This window comes from Callorhinus ursinus, unplaced genomic scaffold (genome assembly GCF_003265705.2).
Source record: "Callorhinus ursinus isolate GAN/ISIS: 27379988/994484 unplaced genomic scaffold, GSC_fseal_2.0 scaffold31, whole genome shotgun sequence".
NCBI classification, from domain to species: Eukaryota; Metazoa; Chordata; class Mammalia; order Carnivora; family Otariidae; genus Callorhinus; species Callorhinus ursinus.
The window spans coordinates 12,298,412-12,322,836 of NW_027397093.1; the positions used below are offsets into that span (position 1 = coordinate 12,298,412).

The 24,425-nt window shown below is 39.9% G+C and overlaps 1 protein-coding gene and 2 non-coding genes across 4 annotated transcripts in view; 1 reads left to right on the forward strand and 2 right to left on the reverse strand.

Moving 5' to 3' along the window:
- Nucleotides 1-12,916: 12,916 nt before the first annotated feature.
- Nucleotides 12,917-24,425, forward strand: part of P4HA1 (prolyl 4-hydroxylase subunit alpha 1) — an 82,700-nt gene continuing 71,191 nt past the window's right edge. Inside the window, exon 1 of one of the 2 annotated variants that reach the window (XM_025850483.2) lies at nucleotides 12,917-13,094. The gene's annotated coding sequence lies outside the window, so the exon portion shown is untranslated. The remainder of the gene's footprint in view (nucleotides 13,095-24,425) is intronic. The other variant, XM_025850482.2, reaches the window with a different exon arrangement.
- On the reverse strand, nucleotides 22,984-23,053 carry LOC112807612 (small nucleolar RNA U2-30). The gene has a single exon (XR_003204130.1). It is a non-coding gene; the product is annotated as a small nucleolar RNA U2-30 (small nucleolar RNA).
- On the reverse strand, nucleotides 23,217-23,295 carry LOC112807607 (small nucleolar RNA U2-19). Its single transcript, XR_003204125.1, has one exon. It is a non-coding gene; the product is annotated as a small nucleolar RNA U2-19 (small nucleolar RNA).

Below are 24,425 nucleotides of genomic sequence, written 5' to 3' on the forward strand. Positions count from 1 at the left end.
GGTAAAAGCACACATGGAAATATGCAAGTCCCCACAAGAGATGACGCTCACTTTGATACCAACTACAAATTTCAAGGCTTCCCAAAACCATTCTCAGTTTTGATAGGACTCACAGAACTTACTGAAAGCTATTACACTCATGATTATGGCTTATTAGAGGGAAAGGATACAGACTAAAATCAGCCAAGGGGAGAAGCACATTAGGTGGAATCTGGAGAAGTACCAAAAGTGGAGCTCCCATTGTTCTCTACCCACACACTTGGGATGCATTACTTTTCTAGCATCAATGAGGGACAGTACATACAGGATGTTGCTGACCAGGGAAACTCACTTGAGCGTTGGAGTCCAGAGTTTCTACTGGGGCTCCATCATCCAAAGCTCCAACTGTAAATCACATTGTTGGGCTTTCTGGTATGGAGAATCCCTATTCTAAGGCTATTGGGTATGGCCAATCCCCACCCTAACTCACATTGTTAGATTATTCAGTGGGCTCCAAGACCCCCAGGCAAACAAAGATAACTCCTATCAGGCGTGAGGTTTACCTCCCAAAAACCAAGGGGAAAAGCCAGACCTCATTTTGGGCAAGGTAAATTTTTTAAAGACATAAGCGTGAATACAGGAAGTAGGGAAGAATTAAGACTATTAGTGCAACCAACCTAACACAGTAGCTCTATTAAAAGTATTCCTTAAATTGGTATAGGATATCAAACAGTGTTCTTTAACTTTAGGATTGACTTAAGAACTAACATTAACCATAGACTAATTACAAATGCTATAAATAAGCATCCTTCTCTTTACCCCTTGTACACATTAAGATTAGAAATAATCACTCTTTGGTGCCTGGGTGGCTCAGTCATTAGGCGTCTGCCTTCGGCTCAGGTCATGGCCCCAGGGTCCTGGGATCAAGCCTCACATTGGGCTCCCCGCTCAGCTGGAAGCCTGCTTCTCCATCTCTTACTCCCTCTGCTTTTGTTCCCTCTCTCGCTGTGTCTCTGTCAAATAAATAAAATCTTAAAAAAAAAAAAAGAACTAATCACTCTGTTTCATAATTTTTGTGAAAGTCATTGAAACAGATCTAAACTCACCAACTTCGGCTCTATGATTAAAAACAACAAAACAGGGGCACCTGGGTGGCTCAGTCGTTAAGCGTCTGCCTTCGGCTCAGGTCATGATCCCAGGGTCCTGGGATTGAGGCCCGCATCAGGCTCCCTGCTCAGCGGGAAGCCTACTTCTCCCTCTCCCACTCCCCCTCCCACTCCCCCTGCTTGTGTTCCCTCCCTCTCTGTCTCTCTCTCTCTGTAAAATAAATAAATAAAATCTTTAAAAAACAACAACAAAACAAAACCTCACACATTCTATACTATACAGCATCCAATGATGATTACTCCTCTGAATGTAGTACTTCATGCTTTTCCAAGAATTTTCAAAACAACTATCTCAATCAATTCTCATGTTTTTGTGTAGTTGATGGGGACAAATATTATTATGGTCATTTGATGGATGAAGCATAAAAGTTAAAACAACTCACTTAGGGCACCCTTCTATACTGTTAATGATGGACTAGAACCTGGGCTCACTGATTCTACCAGTGCTCCTAGATCAGAGTTTTTCTGCCTACCAAATCCTGTGATTCTGTGACTGAATGAATTCCAGGTCCTAAACTGAATGTTGCTTCACCAAATAAAGTTGAGATTTCTGGCATTCTCGCCTGGTTTGAGCTCTTGACAAGCTCATTTGGGTGGAAGAATGCATGGACTAGCCAAGCTCTACAATCTTTCAGACAGCTAAGTCAGATGCTGTTTGTTTATAACCAAAGCATTCCTCTGAAATGTAACTTAATTGTTTTCAATAAAAATATATTTTTTTAAATTTGTAAACATGTCTTATGCTTGACAGAATAGCTGGTGGACATTCCCCTGCAAGCACCTGCAATTCCCCTGCTATAGCACCTGAAAATATGTAATACTTAGGACTCAAGTTATTTATATTCAAAGAATGATACATTGCTAATGAAGGATACCAGAAAATGAGAAAGGAGTAACTGGAGTCTGATACAGCTGTCATGCTATTCATAAATTGTTCACAACCAAAATAAATAAATGTGTCTTATTCACCAATGTATTTCCAATGCTAGATATAATGCCTGGAATATTTTTTTGAGAGGTTTATTATTTTATTTTATTTTATTTTATTTTATTAAGGATTTTATTTGACAGAGAGAGAGAGCACAAGCAGGGGGAGCGGCAGAGGGAAAGGGAGAAGCAGGCTTCCCGCTGAGCAGAGAGCCTGATGCGGGGCTCTATCCCAGGACCCCAGGATCACGACCTGAGCCAAAGGCAGACGCCCAACGACTGAGCCACCCAGGCGCCCCAATGGAATATTGTAAGTGCTCAATAAATATTTATTGAATGAATGAATGAATGAATAAGTGAATAACTAAAATAGGCTTCCTTATTACAACAAATTGATCCAAATAGAGCAAAGGCAAAAGTTGCTTGGTAAAAGGTAGTAGTCTCCTGACACGATTGTTTTTCTTTTGGAAAACAAGTACACCTCCTTTGGGAATTAGAAATTTTGTTCAAAACAAGAAAACATCTGAGAGCTGAATTGGAGCCTTCTCTAAAACAACTCTTAATACCAGTGCTAGGATTCTGCATCAGTTAAGATGTGTTTTGTTACTTGCAAATGAGATTTGAGAAAATTCAAATTTAATTTGCTTAAACAATAAGTGAATTTATTCACTTGCATAGCTAAAACATCCAACTGTAGTTTGGGCCTCAGATACTATTTGATTAAGATTTTACTCAGTCTCTCTTAGTTCTGACCTATTTCGTGTATTGGCTTGTCCTCAAGTTGGCTTTCATCATGGTAGACAAAGGGCTGCCAGAAGATCTTAGGGCTATTTACTTTTTTGTTACTATCCGGAGAGTATGTCTACCCTCAGCCATGAAACAAAAGTATTGGTCTTCACTCTATTTGGATCAATTTAGGCTACAATCCCCACTTTCTGAACCTCTAACCAAACAATTCCTGGGGTCAAAGGAACATCATGAATTGTTTGGGACCGGGGTTAGGTGACCATCCCTAATTGCTGTGACAAGACAGATTGTTCCTTACTGATGTGAATCAGGCTTATCAGGATGAGGGGCCTCTCCTGATTTGGGAGTAGATAAATTTCTTGGATATGCAGTTTGATTTTATTATTTTTGGAATGTACTTCCTCATTATCTCTGCAGATATTTCTGAAGGCCCATTTCCCTTCTCTTCCCGTTATGGAACTCCAACCACACATATGTAGGATTTTTGATACTGTCTCACAGCTGATTTTATTGTTGTTCTATTTGTTTTTCACTTTTTTTCTCTTTGGTTACTGGCATCCCCTACTTTTCAAAAGGTTTGCATAACACCATTTTGCTTTTATGAAAGACCTACATCAGTACCTGTTTTTGCTATCTGAAAGAAATCAGAAGAAGATTTTTGCTTTTACCAAAAAAGACAAAAAGCAAAAATAGTGTTCAGTGTTTGTTTTGCTGTGAGCTACTATAGAGGCAGTATGCACCCCACGCAGAGAGAGTGGCACTGCCAAGATCCTTCCCCAAGAACTACACTCAGCATCTCAGCACCAAGCCACCATGACTTTGCACTGTGTCTGTGAGCATCTGTGCTTTTCTTGATTTATTTTGTGCATCTGTTAGCAAGATGTGTTCTACGGTATCAGAAAAGCCTAACAGAGGTTATTTTTTGGGTCTGGGAACGCAAAAAAAATTTTCCATATACATTTATGGTTATTGCCTCTTCATTTTATGCCATTTCAGCTTAGGGAAGATTTCATAGAAATGCTGTACTTTCGGGTAGCTGGTGAAACCTGTATTGGTTTGGATAACTTGTTCTTCTTTCCTCAGCTGTGTTGAGTACACTGATAAGTCCATCAAAAGAAATATTTATCTCTGAATAGCACTTGCCTTTCACTCTTTCTTATAATTTTCATCTATTTACTGAAATTCCCCATTTGTTCATGCATTTTGCCCACTTTTTTTCACTAGTTAGTTTGAAGTCCTTATCTGATAGTTCCAACATCGGGCTCATCTCTGACTCCATTTCTGTTGACTACTTTGTCTCTTGACAATGGGATTTTTGTTTCTGTGTCTCATGGTTTTCTAATGAATGTTGGACATTATGTGTAAAACAGTACTATTTTCTGGTAAGCAGTGTCCACACCTGATGATGAACACACCTCTTCTTCTGACAGGTTGTTAATATTGGGGGTTATCAATCTAGTTAGGAGTGGAGCTGGGCTGGGGCTTTGTACATCACAGACTTCAAATTCATTTAGCAGGAAGATGCTGTTTCCTTGTGCTTAGCATGGGGGCTCGTGTGCCAGAGAGTTTCTCTCAGTGTTCCTGCTTCCCCCTGCGCTTTCTTTTTTTTTTTTTAAAGATTTTATTTATTCATGAGAGACAGAGGAGAGAGAGAGAGAGAAGCAGAGGGAGAAGCAGGCTCCCAAGGAGCAGGAAGCCCGATGCGGGACTCGATCCCAGGACCCCAGGATCATGACCTGAGCCGAAGGCAGACGCTTAACCATCTGAGCCACCCAGGCGCGCCCCCCACCCCCACCCCGCGCTTTCAATTGCCGCTGCATTCTTATGCCACAGAGGGGCTCTCTCTCTCCACACTCAGTGTTAGGCTGGGTTTGTGATAGAGATTTTCTGTGTCCTAGTCCAGTCTCAGTCTTAGGGAGGTTCTGTGTGCCTGGGCCTTGGGAGGTGGTTCTTCTTCACTCTCCTCTCTGTGGAAGCCAACTCAGCCTTTTATCTATGGTTTGTCTTGGACAAGAGTTTCCTGCTCCTTCCTCAGCAATACTGGATCTCAGCTTGTTATCAGTGTAGGATCCAGGGCCTAAGAGAATTTCCTGCCTCCCCCTGAAAAGATATAGGTCTTTCCTTCTACACTTCCCCTATCCACAAGGGAGCTTTGTCTGTGCCCTGCGGGCCAAAGTGTTTGCTACCCCTTATCCAGTGGCTTATGGCTTTTGCTTCATAGGATAGAAGAGTCTGGATGAAAAAGGGTCTGGGAGGTTTTATGCCCAATTCCTAGCAGCTGCCAATTACCTCCTTTATGTCTGCAACATTTGGGGTTCTCTATGATCTCCTGCCCTGCCCCTAATCATTCATCTGATTACCACTGAGCTTGTGGGAAAAACTTGGCAAGTGCAATCTCCCTTTGTGTCTGAGGCTCCAAACTGATATACTAGCCTACACATGACCTTTAGCAATTCGTTAAACTTTTTGTTGCATTATTTCTTACTCTGCCAGAGGTCTAAACTGTGTGGCCCATTTCTCCTTGGAGCTCAAGTTACTTGGTTGCCTTGCAACCTCAGCTGTCTGGTGTACTCAAGAAAATGTATGCTTTTGCAGATTATCTGGCTTTTTTTTGTCATTGTGGGAGCAAAATTCTTTGCACTTTTTTTTTTACATCCCAAGCAGAAGTAGAAGTCACACCTACACTGAATTGCTATGCAGTTTGGAAAGTCTTAATAAGTTTGGCAAAGTGGGGGTATGAATTCTAGGTAGGCAGCACACAGTGTCCATTTTGGTACAAATATAATCAATAAATACAATTCTCGTAATAAGTTTTATAAAGGAAAAGTTTGACTTTGTTTAGGCAGTACATAGGTTAAGATAGACTAGGTAATGCTGAAGTTATAAATAACTGTAAGTTTTAGTGAGTTAACATGATAGAAGTTTGTTTTGCACTCAAGCTACATACCCAGTGGAGATTGTCAAGGTAGTGCAGGGGTTTGAGGCTTTGTTCACTGTAGGAACTCAAAAGGTCTGGACTGATTAAAGCTTCATCTTGATACAGGCTTCCATGTTAACTGCAATACTCAAAAGGGACTGTGGTGAACACATTTTGAATTTCAAACATGTCACTTTCAATGGCCAAAGCAAATTTGTTGGCCACAACTAAATTTACAGAAGGTGGATAAGAGGGGCACCTGGGTGGTTCAAATGGTTGAGCGTCTGCCTTCGGCTCAGGTCATGATCTCCAGGTCCTGGGATGGAGTCCCAGCTCAGAGGGGAGTCTGCTGCTCCCTCCCCCTCCCGCTCTGCCTCTCCCCTTGCTTGTTCATGTACACTCGCTCTCTCTCTCTCTCAAATGAATAAATTTTAAAAATCTTAAAAAAAAAAAAAAAGAAGGTGGAGAAGAGCAGAACTTTCTGTCTGGGAAAAGTCCTAGACATATTTGGTGAACAGTACTAATGAATACCATGGGGAGGTAGCCTTGCCTTGCCAACCAGCAGTAGAAAGACATGTGCAGTTAATGGGTGGCTGACTCAAGTTTAGCAGAATTAAATCTAAAGAAACCATGGATTAATTTTAAAGTAGAACCACAAGTAGATAGAAGTTTAGTTTCTATATATGGTTTCATTGTGATATGGAAATCTGCTTAATATTGACAAACTATTGGGGCGTCTGGGTGGCTCATTTGGTTAAGCGGCTGCCTTCGGCTCAGGTCGTGATCCCAGGGTCCTGGGATCGAGCCCCGCATCGAGGGGGGGGGGGGTCCCTGCTCAGCGGGGAGCCTGCTTCTCCCTCTCCCTCTGCCTGCCTCTCTGCCTACTTGTTCTCTCTCTCTCTCTCTGTCAAATAAATAAAATCTTAAAAAAATATATTGACAAACTATTAATTGGCAGAATAAGTTTGAAACCAGTGATGACCCCTGTCATTTCAAATCTAATAAGATTCAAAATCAAAGTCTTCAACTGCTCTGCAAATTTAGCTCACTTTCCCAACTTCTTTATTTTGGTTGTTGATACCATTATTCTGGCCAGCTTTCCAAACTAGAGACCATGGCACTTTTTTGGTGTAACTAATATGTTCTGCTTTACCAGCTTGCAGGTACAATTTGAGGTCATATGCCTTTTGCTATTAAAATTAAAGGTCTTAATGCTTCTGTCCTGCTTATTTAGAGGTCTTTCTTCCTCTCTAGAGTCCTCTTCCCCAGATAATTCCCATGATTTCAAGAATGCTTGTCTTGTGTATGGGGGTCAGTCCTAATTACTACATTCACTTCTTTTTTTTTTTAAAAGCTTTTATTTATTTATTTGAAAGAGAGAGAATGAGAGATAGAGAGCACGAGAGGGAAGAGGGTCAGAGGGAGAAGCAGACTCCCTGCTGAGCAGGGAGCCCGATGCGGGACTCGATCCCGGGACTCCAGGACCATGACCTGAGCCGAAGGCAGTCGCTTAACCGACTGAACCACCCAGGCGCCCCACTACATTCACTTCTAGGATAGAACATTAGGAACTTTACTCAGACCCTTGGGAAATGTCATTGTCTTCAGATATTGTTTCAGTCCTAGTCATATAAGTGACGAATGTATTAGTTTCTTATTGCTTCTATGATAAGTTATCACCAACTTGATGGTTTAAACCATACAAATTTATTATCTTACGGTTCTGTAAGTCAGAAGTTTGCCATGGGTCTCACTGGGTTAAAATCAGAAGTATCGGCAGGGCTGTGTCCGTTTCTGGATTGTTCCAGGGAAGAAGCCATTTCCTTGCCTTTTCCAGTCTCTAGAGGCCTCCCACATTTCCTGGCTCCTAGGCCCCTCTCTCCATCTTCCAATCAGCCATGGGGCAAATATCTCACTTTGCTTCCATCCTCACGGCTGGGAAAAGTTTTCAGCTGTAAAGAATCATTTAATTAAATTGGGCCCACCTGGATAACGCAGACTAATCTCTCCATCTAAAGGTCCTTAATTATATCTGCAAAGTTCTTTTGCCAGGTAAAGTAACATACTCACAGGTACAAGGGAGTAGGATGTGGACATCTTTGAGGGGCCATTATTTTGCCTGCTACAGTGAGCATCCCTATTGAGGCCACATGACGTGGATGGTCTGGCTGCCCCACTGCAGTCACTTTCCTCAGTGCTGCAGTGATAGGATGTCAGTAACTGGAATGGTTTCCAGTTTCAGCCGCATTCATCTCTTGACTTTTGTGTTCCTACTCATGATTCAACAGAAAGTCCCTATCGCTCCTAGGCCCAAGGCTCATCCCCATGCCCAGTGACATGGAAAACTCATACTCTTACATTGCATTTTCTTTTGTGACAGGTAAACAACATGATATTGCCTCGTTATTCAAAATACTTCAGTGCCTTCCCATTGTACTTGTTACAGTACCAAATAGGCCCTACCTAATCTAGCCTCTGTATACTGATCATCCTGGTTTCTCCCTCGCTTATGGAACTACAAATACATTAAGTTTCTTTTCGCTTCTCAAATGCATCAAGCTTGTTCCTGTCACATGCTCCTCACACATGCTATTCTCTCTCTTTAGGATGCTCTTGTTCACACACTTCATCTGGCCAACTCGGGTCTCAGTTTATACATCACTTCTTCAGCGACACTTCCCCTGTGTTATCTATCTAAATTACGTCCCTACTGTTATTCTTTTCCATAGCACCTTATTTTCTTTTATTACAATTAATGTTTATTTATTTATTTAGTGTATTTTCAGTTTCCTTCAAAGGACTCCGAGTTATATGACAGCAGGAATCACATATCACTCTATCCAATAAGATTATAAACTCTTTAAGAGACTGTCTAATTAAAGTTTGATCTTCCACAGCCTAGCAGGCAGTGTCTTGGACACCATTGTAGGTGTTCCATAAATATTTATTCAGTAAATCTTGGACTACTAATCTAGACTCCACTTTCTTTCTCTTCTAATTTACATAGCATAATATTCTAAAACAGTGCTTCCATCATCTTAATCCCCTGTTGAAAAACTTATCCACTATTACTTATTTTATCCAATCCAACTTTATTATTTCTCCTCCCAAGTAAAGTGTGTAGAATTTTATAATCCTCACAACTCAGTACTTATCTACTCTCTCAAATGATTTCTAATCGTTTCATATGTGGGAATGTAATTTGATTAAAACTGCCCTCAAGAAGTCTACATGTTCTATTTTGGCTTCCTCTTTTCTTGGAAGTAACCATCATTCAAAATGTGAAATAAAAAGCTGATTCATTATTTTCTATGTGTAGAAGCACTATACTTGTTTGGTCCAGTCTCTCTGCTGATCTTATATGGTATTTTGTGAAAGGTGGAGTTCAGGGATTGACTGACTTTCAAAGATGGGAGTGGATTGGGTTGACATCAGCTATGAAAGCATAATTATTGTGGTGGAGAGACTGTTTACAATTGGCTGATTTTCAGAGATGTGTTCACAAGAGTAAGGCTTTTGCTGTTTGGCTAACTTTAAAAAGTGGGAAGCTGTCACTGACAGGCTGGTTTTTTAGAGGCTTGTTCACAAGGCTGAGTTACCACTATTGATCTATGAATTGAGTTTAAAATTACTTCTGTTCATTAGTTTTTACCATAGCTGTATAATAATCTTTTCCTAAAAATATGGGACTTTTAATATTTTGTTCAAGAAATATTTATTTTAATTGATGAACCCATTCAACTTTTTCAGATGCAAGAAGAGATTGGAGATTTATAGTACAGCTAGAGCAGTTCTGTTCTAATGTTTGGTCTTTCAAAGGGGGAGTTGTATCATTCTTTTTTTGCTCTCCAAGGTACCTCTCATTTTCATTCTAACCAAGCAGGTATGATCAGGTTGAGTAGTCATATGTAAAATTGATATGAAATGTCCTTTTTTGGGCAACCAAATGATATTGTAAGGGACAGGTTAGACATTTCTTTCAGCTTCACAACTCATTACTGATAATGTCATGTTAATTTTTAGATTGCCATTACATTTGGAAGAATCTCAAATAAGATTATGTGTGACTTAAAAGAGTTCAGGGCATATCAAGTTTCCTTAAACTGATAATACTCTAACTTTTATTGTGGATATCCTTCTTCAATTCTAACAGAAAATAACTTCCTTTTATTAGCTAAGCATTGACAAGCACTAAATCTTTCATTAAAATTTTACACATTGGGGGCACCTGGCTGGCTCAGTTGGTAGAGCATGTGACTCTTGATCCCCGGGGTTGTGAGTTCAAGAGCCCCATGCTGAGAGATTACTTAAATTTTTTTTTTTTTTTTTTTTTTTACACTTCCAGTAAATAGAAGGATATCCCACAGTTTAGCTTCAGGCTCGCTAAATTTCAACTTTGTGTCTGCTCCACTATACATATATATATATATTTTTAGACCATTCTTTTTTTTTTTTAAGATTTTATTTGTTTATTTGGGAGAGAATGAGAGATAGAGAGCACGAGAGGGAAGAGGGTCAGAGGGAGAAGCAGACTCCCTGCTGAGCAGGGAGCCGGATGCGGCACTCGATCCCCGGACTCCAGGATCGTGACCTGAGCCGAAGGCAGTCGCTTAACCAACTGAGCCACCCAGGCGCCCTATACATATATTTTTGATGACAGAACGTAAGACACATTCAAATGGTTATAAAATGTCTGGCCCTGCACCTTTGTTTTACAATGATGGGTGGGTTGGCACAATGGGTGGTAGGAGTATTCTTGGATGCCATTCCTACACTGGGATAGCTGGCAATATTTTAACTATGTGTAGAAGTGACTGTTACAAAAATATACCCCACTAAACTCAAACCAAATGTATTCTAACTCAACTTCCTTCAGCTAAATTTAAAAAAAATGCCTGCTAGCCCCTCCTACACCACTAGACAAGGGGAAGTGTGACAGAGGAGAAATCAGTGAGGAACCAGTTTGCCGTCTAAAGATTGTAGTTAAATTTTTTGTGAACTGTATGAATATACTGCTGGGGCCCCTTCCAGGGCCTTCGAAAAAGCTAGTGCAAATGAAGTCCCCTGAAGATGAAGCCTTTTTTTTTTTTTTTTAAAGATTTTGTTTATTTATTTGATAGAGAGAGAAACAGCGAGAGAGGGAACACAAGCAGGGGGAGTGGGAGAGGGAGAAGCAGGCCTCCCGCTGAGCAGGGAGCCTGATGCGGGGCTCGATTCCAGGACCCTGAGATCATGACCTGAGCCGAAGGCAGTCGCCCAACCAACTGAGCCACCCAGGCGCCCCAAGATGAAGCCTCTTAGCTTTGCACTAAATTTGCCTCGGGGTCTGGGGCCATTTTATCTATAGGGTGGATTGTCAATTTTCAGTCAGCTCATATAGGGCCAGTGGATTACAGTTCCATTTGAGGCAGAGATTTGCCTCTTGTGTCAAAGGGTTTTCTGCCATTTGTTTAGATTAGAGGTTCTCAAATTCTTTGGTCTTATGTCCATTTCACTCCTAAAAAGTATTGAGGACTCCAAAAAGCTTTTATGTGGATCGTATCTGTCAATATTAATGGTATTAGGAGTTAAAACAAACATATAAGATATTAATTCATTTAAAATAAAAAACAATAAATCTGTTACATGTTAACATAAATAACATTTTTAATGAAATAGAACTATTATTTCAAAGCAAAAAGGATTTAGAGAGAGGAGTGGCACTATTTTACATTTCTGAAAATCTCTATAATGTCTGGCTTAACAGAATTCTCACATCTGCTTCTGCATTCAATCTGTTGCAATATCACCAAACATGTAGTCTCTGGAAAAGCCCAGTCTTAGTATGAAATAATTTTGATCTTGTGGACCCCCGACTACACTTTGACGACCGCTGAGTTAGACATCTTTATATCTACTTTCTGGATGCCTAGAGCTTCTAAGTACCAGCTCTCTATTTCTGTATCCATATAATCAACTTCACCTCCTAGGTAAGAGTCAAATGTTAATTATTGCTATGCTTTTTGGCATACAAGGAAAACTTTAGAAACAATTTTTAATGAATCCCAAGTCTTAGAGAAGTCATTCTTTTCTTAGAGAAGTCATTCTTCCCTTTTACTGACAAGGGTAAAAGTATCTCCCTCATTGTCTGCTCCCCGATAGCAAGGCTTTGTTTTTTTTTGTTTCTTTTTTTTAATTAAAGATTTTATTTATTTATTTGACAGAGAGAGACACAGCGAGAGAGGGAACACAAGCAGGGGAGTGGGAGAGGGAGAAGCAGGCTTTCCGTGGAGCAGGAAGCCCGATGTGGGGCTCCATCCCAGGACCCTGGGACCATGACGTGAGCCGAAGGCAGAAGCTTAACGACTGAGCCACCCAGGCGCCCCAAGGCTTTTTGTTTGTTGTTTTAGGAATATAATGGCCAAGGCAAACCTTAGACTAAGACCAAACACAACATTGGGCGTCTCATATGGTGTAACAAGAGCATGTGATATTTACCACGTCCTTTCTGCGTGCGAGGCATGTACTAAGTGCTTCACATACATTATCTCATTTAATTCTCCCAGTATTCCTATGAGGAACCTACCATCATTCCCATTTTACAGATGAGGAAACGGAGATAAAGAGAGGTTAATGCCCTGCGTTTTACAGGGCTGAGCCAGGAACTAAATTAAAAAAAATCTGTCTCCGAAGTGCGTATACTTTATCTACTAATAAAGTAAGTATAAAAGTGGCAGAGTGAGATTCATATAAAATAACAGTGGAGGTGAAAAAGGGAGGTTAGTAAGGCAAAAATCCTCCGGGTCACGACAGCTGAGATACCAAGGACGCACTGTATTATTTTCCACCCGAGGCTTTTCTGCTTCATTCTCTACGCTCCCATGCTCCTCTTCTCATATATCATTGCTGGTGGTTTCGAGGCCCAGGCCTGAAGCCGATGTTGAAATTAACGCGTTTAAACAACCTGATGAAAAGGAGCGAGGCAAATCTGAAGGCAGGAAGGTGACGGCGGCGTGGCGAGAACCCTGCGCAGGCGCATCACATGCCAGGCCGGCCTGTCCGCCCCACTTCTCCGCCTAGGACTCCGGGGCTGGAGGGGATTACGGGTGTGGGCCGCGAGTGAGGCCTGGGGGGAGGCGCGGGCTCGCGCCTGCGCAGTCCCTAAGGGCGCTGGTGTGATCGAGCTCACGTAGCGAGGGCTGCAGTCGCCTCCTCCCTAGCGCTGCCGTCGCAGCCTAGAGGTTATAAAAGGGCTAACTGGCTCCCTCTGCTGCCCAGTCGCGCCGCCAGCGGGCTGAGGAAAGGGAGCAGGTATCCGGCCCGAGAGCTGGCTACAGGGGACTGAAAGAACGCGCCGCCCCTCGCGCCCCACTTCCCAGGTGAGACGCTCCCCCGAATCGGGAGGCTGTGGCTCAGGCCCTAGGACCGCTGTGGCCCTTCCGGGACAGCTGTGGTGGTCCGCTCCCTGCCCTCTGTGGTGGGATGGCTTGGGGGCGGAGGGTTCTCCAGCTGACCACAGCAACCTGAATACCTTCTTTTCTGGAGACTCGGCCTCGCGCCCCCTGGCTGCCCCAGAGGCTCTTCTGCCCTTCTCCGTGCTCCCCTTCTCCCGCCTCCTGCCTGGTCGGCGCCCCCGACCGTTGGGGCTGCGGCAGCCTCTGTCCCCGCCCTGGGGACCAGGACTTTCTTGAATATTCCTTCCTTCCCGGGGAGGGCTCACCCTGTTGTTTTTTCGGAGCTGCTCTCATACCTGGTCCTCCCTACAAAAGCTGGGGGGAACGCGAGGGCCGGGCGTGGGTTTTTGGCCTCCGCCGCGGCAGATGGGTAGCATGTGGCGGAGTGGAGAGCGGATTTTAAAAGCTTAGGGCAGGAGCCGAAGCACTTGAGGCATTTCTACCCTTTCGAAAAGTCGTCGGGTCTGGGAAGCGGACCTAGTCAGAGAAGTTGGGGCTCGACTCATCTGTTGCGCGCAGCGGTGCTGCTGGAGCAGCTAGACGCTGCCCCGGGCGCCGAGTTTCGGGCTGCTGGGTTGAGCAAGGCGGCTGTCAGATCACCCAGTCGTCGGGGAAGCTACTCTTCCTTCCCTCTTCCACGAATTTTTTTAAAGCCACATGAGCTTCCCCCACCATCCCCTTTCTCTTTCTCTCAGCAGAGAGTGTCCTGCTTTTTAAAACTCCGCATCAGTAAATCGAGTTTCGTGGTTGTGTGAGAACTTTGAGTTGGATTTCACGAATGCCTCCCCTCCCAAGGGGGAGGAGGAATGGTACCATTTCTCCTATTTCTAGGAGACTGTATCTCCTGAATAATCGAATGTATTAAGTAGAGTTTATTTTTTTTTTTTGACACTTACATGCGTTCCGGAGAGTGAAGACTCTTGGAATTTTGCGCTGTTTGCTTTAAGAAAGGGATGAAGCAGCAGCTAGCTCTCCTTTTAGGAATTGATCTGAAAGGCCCCAGAGACTTGCCAATTTGAACTTAACTGTTTCTGGTTTCTCGGAGAGCTGTGACTTTCCCTTGGAATGCACTCCGAAGGGATGAAACAGCCACTACGTGAGTGGGGGAGGGGAAAAGACGTGGCAGCAGTGTTCTTTCATCAGGTTTTTGCTCCTTTTTAAAAAAAGTTTCTAGGAAGAAACTTATTTCCCCTTTTAGGTTTAGATGTGTGAATAGCTTTATGAATGAGGCTAGTCTTTTTCTAAGATAATCAGATGAAATAGTAGGAACATTGCAGTTGAATTTAAAACATTGTGAAGGGATTTTTCTGATTGAGTTTCTATGGAGAAAATGGATACCTTAAGCAGGAAATATTCAAGAAGCTGAAAGTGAACAACTTATAATGTGTGTTGCCTTCATTTGAAATTTAAATAGACATTACGTGTGTTTTTTCTTTCATTTTGGCTTTTAGCCTGTGAATATAATTTCAGAATCTTAAATAAGAATTTCAGATTTTACCTTTTTCTTTCTGTGGGAAGCATAGGTTTTATCACTTAACTTTAAAAGCCATGTCAGTTTGATTTTGAAACATTATGCCTTGAATCCTGTCAGTATTTTAGATAGTTGATGGCAAATGCTTCTTGTAGATTTAACATAGACTAACTAGGAAAAGGACTATGTTGTCTCTTTTTTTTAGATGGATAATGCTGTTTCCTTTGACATCTTAAAATGAGTTTTATTTTGAAGTACTTAAAGCCATGACTTTGGTAAGCGGATAATTATATTGGTCATTTTGTGCCTTGGTAACTAAGGTAGTAACAGATAAAAGAAATATATACAATTTTTAATTACTGTAGAAAAATTTAGTGCAAAAGACTTTTGAAAAAAGAAAGCTTTATACCACCTAGGTGGTCTAGGTTTGCAGGTGAACCTTGGCTTTCTCATAAGGAGATTAATTAACCTTTTCTAATGCTGCAGAGTGGGTTGTATTGACAAGCAGTATCTTTCATAAGGCTATTAAGTTCACACTCCTGCTCTTATTCCAGGGATGCAGCAGGAGTTACTCCAGGGACCCAGTGGTAAAGCTGTGAGCCTTCATTTCTGTGGAAGGAATGCCTTCTTTTATTTAGCAGTTAATTATCAACTGGGGTATAATTACTGCTCTTAGAATTGATATACTTTGAGGTCATGAAATCCATTGAGAATCTAATAGAAAGTATGGATCCTGGGTCAGAAAATGGAAGTGCACACATCTCCATGGAGTATTATGTGCCATTTACAGATACTCCCTTCCCCCAACCTTGCACGTCTGTAAACTGGTATAAGAATAAAAAATAAAAGATATATGAAGTTAATCTTTTAAGTATATCTAGGTATCTTGAGGCAGTATTTCTTGAATATTTCTGAAAATGGAACTGAGCTGTAAGTCTGACTAGATTTGAGTACATAGATGACAGTAATAAACTTTAGCTGAAATGGTTTTACCAAAAGTTAATAGGTTGGTGGGAGAATTGTTGGATTGCTAAATTGTCTAAGCAATCATACGTGATATTGCCCATCTCCCCCCCCCACTTCCCTTCCCCTCATGTTGTAATATGTCTTTGGTTCTACTCTGAAAGTGGTAAATGCTTGAATGTAAACAAAAATAAATTGCTTAGGCCCTTGACATGAAACTGTTACTCTTCACACAGTGAGAACTTGAATCTTACAATTAAATAAATGGTGTGTTTGTACCATATACGACTATGTAAGAGACAAGCCAAATAAAGTGCGTATGTATATTTGTGAAACTAGTTAAAGCTTCATTCGTGTTTCTACCCCATGCAGTTTATTTGTATAAATTGAAGCTTTGGTTTTCCTCTGGCCAAATATTGTGCCTTAATAAAAACTAGAAGTTCAAAAGACTTCATTAAGATTACTCCAGCAATTTTTGAACTTGATGTAATGAGAAATATTCCTTTTCTTAATGTTGCTTTGGATGATCAGTATGACTATTAGTATATTTGGTTGGACTTTGGCAAAAATACAGTATAGGAGTTATGCTTCTTACATAGTGTCATCTGTGAATGCATACTGTCTTGGACTCTTTTCCTCTTCCTGCTTAGTGTTTCATTTAAATATGTCCATGTTTTGGGGCGCCTGGGTGGCTCAGTTGGTTAAGTGACTGCCTTTGGCTCAGGTCATGATCCTGGAGTCCCGGGATCGAGTCCCATATCGGGCTCCCTGCTCAGCGGGGAGTCTGCTTCTCCCTCTGACCCTCTTCCCTCTTGTGCTCTCTCATTCTCTCTCTCTCAAATAAATAAATAAAATCTTAAAAATAATAAATAAGTCCATGTTTTGGTGGTTTACATATTTTTCATTTAAATAGTAATATTGTAAGATGTTAATATACTCAGCCTTTCTCTCTTGTTAGGCATTTGAGCTGTTTATCCACGATAAGTAGTGCAAAGAGAAGGCTGTAATTTAGCCGTTTCTTATATCCACCTGTATAGCTATAGTAAACTTTAACCAGTTTTCTTTTTTTTTTTTCGGGGAGGGGAAGAAACAAATGACAATAAAACCTTTTATCAGTAATTTTTCCTTCCCCCCTGAATGAATTTTCTAGGGGCATTGGACTGGGCTCTAAAAAGATTTTTTAATCTACCTGATAATAACTAAAGCACTTTATATTTTTTAAAGTGTTGTTTCATATATTATGTAATTTGATCCTTAAAATAATTTTGTAAGGTAGTTTTATATCATCCTCATTTTATAAATGAAGAAGATGAGGCTCAGTGAAGTCAAGTAATTTGCCCAAGAATATAGTAACTGTCAGAACTAGGACTTGGACCCAGGTTGTTTTCTGATTCACATTTCATAGTACTTCATTCTTGAAAATTGATCAGATTGAGTCTGAGGAAATGGAACAGGAAAAAAAACCAATTTAATAGCATATTATCAACGTTTTATAAATGTTTTCAACAACCGGGGCTGAAATAAAGTAGGGTCCCGGGTTAGTAGTAACTAACTTAATCATTCCACTAAGTTTCATTTTAAAATCATTTATAATGTGTCTCCTAGACTGTGGGAGAATCAAAAGAGTAATAAGAAATGTTCTCTAGGAGAAATGAGACTTGCAAGCATGTTACTGACAATTTTACTTGATGTTAAATCTGAGTAACTGCTGAATGGAAACCCATACCTAGATTCACATTTTCTGCAACCATGAATTCATCTCTCCTTATTCTAGTATATGTGACTTTATTTCATATATCTTTTCCTGAACTTGACAACTTTGAGGATCTGGCAATAGGAAAAAGAGGGAATTGAAAGCTAGAGTGAGAAGAGGGAGACTAGGGTTAAGAAAAATGGAATTTGTCCCAAAATTTATATAAATTCCTGGGCAGGGAGCTGCCTAGTGTCCATTAGGGGATATGAGGTGCCCAAATAAAACATTTTTTTCTGTACATGAATATCCAGCCATTCTAGATACTGTTGCTCTATTGAGTTGCCTTTATACCTTTGCCAAAACCAAACAGACCATTTTCTGTTTCTAGATTATCTATTTTGTTCCACTGTTCTACATGTTTCATTGAAAATTCTGTTTTTGGAATAGTTTACCATCACCTCATATTCCTTACTTAAGCTTTAACTCTACAATGTAAAAATCTAAATTTTACGTTTCACTTGTATCCTTAGGGTGGTGAAGACAGTAACATTGTCTTATCAGACCTTCCTGTGTAAATAAAAAATAGATGAAATTTGGAGCAAAAGGGATTGATGGTGGTATTGTGTCAGGTAGTAGAGCTGGGGAGTTAAACATTTGGATTTTCTCAATTTGTCTCCTCACTTCAGTGCTACTTTGGCTTTGTTTTTTGTTTTTTTTTAGCTTGTTTACTTACAGAAATAAAAATGTTCTATTAAATGTTTATTAAAGAAAATGCAGAAGTTGAGTGAAGATAATTGTGATCCCATCTCTCAGTTGTTAACTTTTTTTTTGAGTTCTTTTAGTTACTGCGTAAAGTTTTAAAGTGTGTGTGTGTTTACAAAAGCTTTAAACTTTAGAAATTAGACTTTAAAACTTCTCACATATATATTTACCACTCTCCAAATTAGAAAACAAACCTAGTTTTAAGAGTTTGAATCTGTAGGGCGCCTGGGTGACTCAGTTGGTCAGCTGACTGCCTTTGGCTCAGGTCATGATCCTGGAGTCCTGCATCCGGCTCCCTCCTCAGCTGGGAGTCTACTTCTCCCTCTGACCCTACCCCCTCTCGTGCACTTTCTCTCTCAAATAAATAAATAAAATCTTTAAAAAAAGAAGAGTTTGAATCTCTAATGCTGCTTTTTATATTACTGCTGGTTTTTTAGTGCCCTAACCAATATTAATTGACATTTATGTTATTAGATACCCACAGTTTCATTAATATAACAACTAGTTTATACAGTCAAGAGAAGACACTGCAAGGTCTTTCTTAAAATGAGAAATATATAGACTTAATATTTGGAAATACTAGCATTTACAAGCAACAAATAAAGCATATATAATTTAATGGTTACTTTTCCCTTTTCCCTTCCGCTGCCTCCATCCACTTACTTCTACTCAAATTCTTAAATTATGAATCTGCATCTCTCTGCTAGTAGACTATGCTACTTGTTCCTTCTCACTGTCTTTGCCCAGGATTGAGGTTTCCTGGGCTTCCCACCATTCTCCAAGTCTTTTCTTTTTCCTATGTCCCTGGAGACAACCTTGGCAACAAATCCGTCTAAAGTTCTTGCCCCACATCCAAAAGTAACGTTTCTTAAGTGTCTTCTATGTGCCAACTATCCTCCTAGGCACTTCCATCTAAATTACTGTTTTTTTTTGTTTTGTTTTTTGCTGGTAGTCAAATTGACCTAATATTTTGATGCCTTTTTTGCTTATTCGGCTTCTCGTTAAGGGGATCACCAAATAAAAGTAGATGTTATTGATTAATCTTACTAATTGGGGGGCTTTTAATATCACTTCTGGTGGGGCACCTGGGTGGCTCAGTCGTTAAACATCTGCCTTCGGCTCAGGTCATGATCCCAGGGTCCTGGGCTTGAGCCCCGCGTCGGGCTCCCTGCTCCGCGGGAAGCCCGCTTCTCCCTCTCCCACTCCCCCTGCTTGTGTTCCCTCTCTTGCTGTGTCTCTCTCTGTGTCAAAAAATAAATAAAATCTGTCAAAAAAATACCACTTCTGGTAAATTTTTTATATTCTGTATGCTGGACATAAGAATCCTGACCTTTTCCCCCCACATTGGGAAATATGTGCATTTCTAACTAAAGTGTTTGAAATAGTTGAGAGATACATTATACAGTTTAAAATACATAGTTTAAGAGTCGGTGAAGAATAGCACCCTTTAATAATATAAGATTCATTTCTTTCTCAAACCTTCTCCATCAGCCTACATTTATTTGTAAAATGTTTCTGGTTTAGGGGAACTTGACTTTTCTAGTTGAAACAAACTTTATTTTTTTTAAAGATTTTTATTTATTTGAGAGAAGGTGCACAAGCAGGGGGAAGGGGGAGAGGGAGAGGGAGAAGCAGACTCCCTGCTGAGCAGGGAGCCCAACATGGAACTTGATCCCAGGACCCTGAGATTATGACCTGAGCCGAAGACAGACACTTAACCGACTGAGCCACCCAGGCGCCCTGAAACAAACTTTAAACATTGAGTTTAAGTTCAATTTTTTTTAACTGATAAAAGTTTTTATTTCACTTTTGAATTTTTACACTTTTTCTGATTATTCCATGTAAAGTGGAAACTAGAACTGTTTAAAAGACATACACAAATCTAGTGCATCAATAACTGGGGATTTTCTTTTTTACTATGCTATTTTCACAACCACAGGTGTGCTTGCTAGGCAGTATAAGCATCACAGGAATAAAAGTGAGGTAGAATACTGGTGAATTTAAACTTGCTTTAATTTTGAATCCAAATTCCAATTTAAATCTTTTTTAAAAAATGGATTAAAATATTTATTCTAAACTCTGTATCTCTGACATAGAAGTGGCACTTACTGGATTTCTAACAATTAAGCCAAAAAAATTACCTTATTATTTATTTTTCCTATAAAAATATTAACTGCAGGGTTAGACACAATTAATTAGGACTCTGCGTTAAACAGAAACCCAACTCATACTAACACACAGTGGAATTTATGTAAGTATTGTGGGGATAGGGAGTTGTCTTAACAATTGAGGTCAGGAATGTTATTAGACTTCAAGAATATCAGGAGCATCAGAATGTTTTCTTCTGTCTCTTGTTTATCTTCCTCTCTGTATATTTTCACTTTTTATTCTCTCCAGATAAACTTCACTTACTTTTTGACAAATATGTCAAAACTTGGTCCATTACTTCTCCTGAGCTTTATATAATTCAGGCAAATATAATTTAATAGTGCCTGCCCTTTTTGCTTCAATTTTATTTTCAAAATTTCCAGGAAAGAACTTTGGTTATTTGGTGAGGGAAGAAGTATCACGCTGTATAACATGACTGATGAAACTATGAGGATTAATTAAAGGTAGATTGGGACAGTAAAAAAGGTAGAAGGGGGCAGTTTCCAGAAGAAAGAGAGTAGGGTGGTAGAGACACCATATAGGCAAAAATAGGTGTGTGTTTTTGAAATGATATTATATTCAGGTTCTTTCTGACAAGGAAAAGTTTGAATTTTCTAAGTACTTCAGTTAAGGCTGATATCTTGATTTAGAGCTTCTTTCCCACCAAATTTCAAAATGCTGTTCAGTTGGAATTATACCAATGACTGGGTTCACTGCTCAAGTACAGAAAGCTCAAGTATACTGTGGGAAAGCTAGCATGGATTTCTGAGTTTTTGATAGAAAAGTTGGTGATAGCCATTAAAGCACTTGTCCGTCAGATTATATGTATTAGAGATGTAGCTTACTCTCTTTGGGAGCGTAAGTATGACTGGAATCCATGGTGTTAAGTTAAAACAAATGGCAATTTGCCAGAGAGATTAGAGGGAAGAACAGAAATATAACTAGTTCTATTAGTAAGTTCTCTTAGTTGTCTTAGAAAATCCATCCTACTTTTATGTAGGAGACATGCCAACTCTTGATATACACCACATTGTTATAGCCTGAATTAGAAGCCTGGATTTGTGCTGGTCTTTTGCATTCACTATAAAAACTGTCAAAAAAAAAAAAAAAAAAGCCTAACACTGATGTCAGGAAGACCAACAGTTGAATGTGGGATTTGTATGAGGTTAAATATATTTAAGCTGGAGCCCTCTAAAAGAAGATTTGGAACAGTTGTGGAAGGTATGGAGGGACTGCTAGAAGGAGACCTGTGGAAAATTTTTATTGTCAGAGAAAGGTTAGATTAGAATATCAAGCATTCTTTAGTTGGCCTTATTAATTTTTAATGATTTATCTGGGAAAGACCCAGATTTTTAAAATGTTGCAATTTTTTTCTTGGAAGAAAAATGTTAGACTGAAAGGCTAATAGAATTATTTGCCAGATACCCTGTTCCTGGGCAATTCATTAAATAACTTGTACATACAATTCAGTAAATCCTGATAACTCAAAGTTGTAAATATTTACAATGTAGTAGAACTGGTTTAAAATCTGTTCCCAGGTTTGACTGACCTGTGAGTGTGTGGAATTGGACTTTCCTGGGAGAAGAACTGTAGGAAAGTTTTGGATAAATATTACATTTTTCTATTTATCCTTATTTGTTTTCCAGAAAGATTTCTTCCATACTCCTTTTTCCTTATAGTTTCTAAAATATGATATTCATGCATATTAAGCATGTGTAATGTATATGTATGTTATAAAAATTAGATAATAAGCACTCATGAACCTACCATCTAACCAAGAACCAAAATACTATCAGTAATTTATCTGTAGTATTTCCATACTAAATTTGATGCTAGTATAAATTTATCTTTGTATCTTTGACTCCCCTTTGGCTTGCTTTCTTATTTTTTTTTGAGTCCAGTCTTTTTAGGGAGCTGAGATTTACCTTCCTTGCATCCTCTTTAACCCATTTACATTCTATTTCAGGCGTGTTTTAGGATTTAGAACAGGAGACATTTGTATCTTACTATTTAAAATTTTTTTTTTAATTTATTTCTAAGTAACCTCTACACCCATTGTGGAGCTCAGACTTACAACTTTGAGATCAAGAGTCTCATGTTCTACCAACTGAGCCAGCCAGGCGCCCCTGTATCTTACTATTTTTGATAAAACTCCAGTGTCTTTTAGGATGCTTGACTCTTAGATGCTTATAATGATTTGCTTTGAAAGCTGCTGAGTGAAGATGGAAATAAATGGAAGTGAGACATCAGAAGTAAAGAAAACATTGTCTTAAAGACCTGTGATTGATAAAGATATGCTTGCTTATAAACAACTATCTAGTATTAAGAGATTGGAGGAGGGGTGCCTGAGTGGCTCAGATGGTTGAGGATCTGAGTCTTGATCTCAGCTCAGGTCTTGATCTCACAGACGTGAGTTTGAGCCCCATGTTGGGGTCCATGCTGGGCATGGAGCCTACTTTAAAAAAAAAAAGAGAAGGGCGCCTGGGTGGCTCAGTTGGTTAGGCAACTGCCTTCGGCTCAGGTCATGATCCTGGAGTCCTGGGATCGAGTCCCACATCGGGCTCCCTGCTCAGCAGGGAGTCTGCTTCTCCCTCTGACCCTCTTCCCTCTCGTGCTCTCTATCTCTCATTCTCTCTCTCTCTCAAATAAATAAATAAATAAAAGAAATTAGAGGCACTATTCACTAGAATAATTAGAAGTTCAATTACATTTTTCAAAAAATAAATTGAAGTAAAATTTTACTATTTTATTTTTATTTTTTTATTTTTCTTCAATTCTGAGCTCAGATCAAGTATAGAAACCTTCATAGCTGTAAAGGTCAGTAGTAAAACCTTTTCATCATTGCTCAGAACTCATTAGTCTCATACACATCTCCTCCCCCCCATCTCATTTATCAAGTCCTCAGTTATACACAGTTACACGATCACCTTTACACACACACACACACACACACACACACACACACACACCCTCCAGACATAATACCTTATTGTTCTAAGTTACTTTTGCTTCTCAGAACTAGAGAGATCATGTATCAGGTGGACTGGAAGGTCTTTTGATGCTCAGATTTGGCTATTTCATCATTGATCAAATTTTACTCTGTTAAAGGTAGAAAGCACCTTTTGTTTGATTTTAAGGGATGTTTGTATCTGGTGGTTTTCAAAGTGTGATCCCCAGACGAGCAGGAGCAGCATCACCATCACCTAAGAACTTGTGTAAATTATCTACATGCCTCAGACCTTTAGGTGATTCTGATATAGCTATAAGTTTGAGAACCACTGCTATATAGGGCTATCTCCATTTGATTGGCATAGTAGTTTGGAGTAATGCTATGTGGGTCTGAACTTTATATTGCAAATGATAGAAATCCAACTTGATGTAGTTTAAAATTCCTTAAAAAGGGAATTTAGAGGCTCCCTTTACTGGGTTGGAAGATTATTGGGGTAGCTCACAGATTCAAAGCAATAATTGGAAGAATCAGGACTATGGACCTTGGAATTGTCTGTCTCAGGAAGACTTTGTTGTGTTTTTAGATTGGGCTCCTATGTGTCCTTGACAAGTGGGAAAGATCATCACAGGCAGCTCCAAATTCATATCCTATGAGCTAAGCAACTCCAGAAGGAGCTGCTTTATATTTCACAAACCCACCCCTCAAATGTTATGTCAGTGACTGGCTTAGCCCACATCCTATGTCTGTCTGTAAGAGGAAGGATAATAGAAAAGTGTGCTACTCTGACAATGTAGTTCATGGCTGGATATTTGGGTTGCTTTCATATAAACTTCCTATCTTTGTAGCAGAGAAAGAAATTTGGAGGCTTATATAGTTAGAATGTAGAACAGCTGCCAATGTGGATAGTATTTGTTAGCTACTTTTTTGTATTAGAGAGTAGTTAACCATTTCATTAAAAGCTTAGGGTGACATACATAATATGGGAGTTGATGTTTTATTGTTATTGTAGGTTTATGATTTTGTATAGTTAATTTTTTGTCACTATAAAAGTAAATACAGGGCGCCTGGGTGGCTCAGTTGGTTAAGCAACTGCCTTCGGCTCAGGTCATGATCCTGGAGTCCCGGGATCGAGTCCCACATCGGGCTCCCTGCTCAGCAGGGAGTCTGCTTCTCCCTCTGAGCCTCCTCCCTCTCGTGCTTTCTATCTCTCATTCTCTCTCTCTCTCTCAAATAAATAAATAAAATCTTTAAAAAAAAAAAAAAGTAAAT